This window comes from Pan troglodytes, chromosome 19 (assembly GCF_028858775.2).
Source record: "Pan troglodytes isolate AG18354 chromosome 19, NHGRI_mPanTro3-v2.0_pri, whole genome shotgun sequence".
NCBI lineage: Eukaryota > Metazoa > Chordata > Mammalia > Primates > Hominidae > Pan > Pan troglodytes.
This window is the reverse complement of record NC_072417.2, coordinates 63,386,504-63,387,730: the sequence shown is the minus strand read 5'-3', so window position 1 is coordinate 63,387,730 and position 1,227 is coordinate 63,386,504. Positions and strand designations below refer to the sequence as shown.

At 44.5% G+C, this 1,227-nt stretch overlaps 1 non-coding gene across 1 annotated transcript; it reads left to right on the top strand.

Annotated features, from left to right (window-relative positions):
• The first annotated feature begins 762 nt into the window (after window positions 1-762).
• On the top strand, window positions 763-871 carry LOC112206195 (small nucleolar RNA U13). Its single transcript, XR_002940392.1, has one exon. It is a non-coding gene; the product is annotated as a small nucleolar RNA U13 (small nucleolar RNA).
• The last annotated feature ends 356 nt before the right edge of the window (window positions 872-1,227 follow it).

The following is a 1,227-nucleotide window of genomic DNA, read 5'->3' as shown; positions in this document are numbered from 1 at the left end:
TGATGTGATATAATGTTGTTTGGAGGAAAACTGTGATAAACTAAAGATGCGTATTGTAAACCTTAGAGCACGGGTTGGCAAACTTTTCCTGTAAAGGGCCAGATAGTAAATATGTCAGGTGTTGAAGGCCATACAGTCTCTTTTGCAACGATTAACTCTACTGTTTTATCAAGAAAGTAGCTGTAGAAAATATTTAAATGAGTGAGCATGGCTGTGTTCCAATAAAACTTTATTTGTGGACTCTGAAATTTGAATTTATGCCATTTTCATATATCCCCAAAATATTATTCTTTTGAATCATTTCAACTTAAAAAAAATTTTTTTGAGACAGAGCCTTGCTCTGTTGCCCAGGCTGGAGTGCAGTGCCACAATCTCAGCTCACTGCAACCTCCGCCTCCCAGGTTCAAGTGATTCTCATGCTTTAGCCTCCCGAGTAGCTGGGACAAAGGTGTGCACCCCCACACCTGGCTAATTTTTGTACTTTTAGTAGAGACAAGGTTTCACCATGTTGTCCAAGATGGTCTCAAACTCCTGGCCTCAAGGGATCCGCCTGTCTTTGGCCTCGCAGAGTGCTGGGATTACAGGCGTGAGCCACTGTGCCCGCACCCATTTCAACTTTTAAAAATGTAAAGCATTTTGGGAAGCCAAGGTGAAAGGATTGCTTGAGGACAGGAGTTTGAGGCTGCGGTGAGTTATGATGGCTCTACAGCACTTCACTCAGGGTGAGAGATTTAAGACTTTCTCTCAAAAACAGACAGAGAGATTCTTTTGCTGTTCGTAAGCATAAGGATCAGGTATTCATGGTCATGTGTAAGACGTGCCTCCCTCCAACCTTGTTACGATGTGGACGTCAGCACATACCCATTTGATGATCTGACATGAGGGGAAAAAAAGTAAAAAGTAGGCTGGGAGCGGTGGCTCAAGCCTGTAATCCCAGCCCTTTGGGAGGCTGAGGCTTGTGGATCACCTGAGGTCAGGAGTTCAAGACCAGCCTGGCCAACATGGAGAAACCCCGTCTCTACTAAAAATACAAAAAAATTAGCTAGGCATGGTGGCGGGTGCCTGTCATCCTAGCTACTCGGGGGGCTGAGGCAGGAGAATTGCTTAAACCCTGGGGGGTGGAGGTTGCAGTGAGCCAAGATCGCGCCACTTCACTCCAGCCTGGGCAACAAGAGCGAAACTCCGTCTCAAAAAAAATAAAAATAAAAATAAAAATTATTCTTTTTT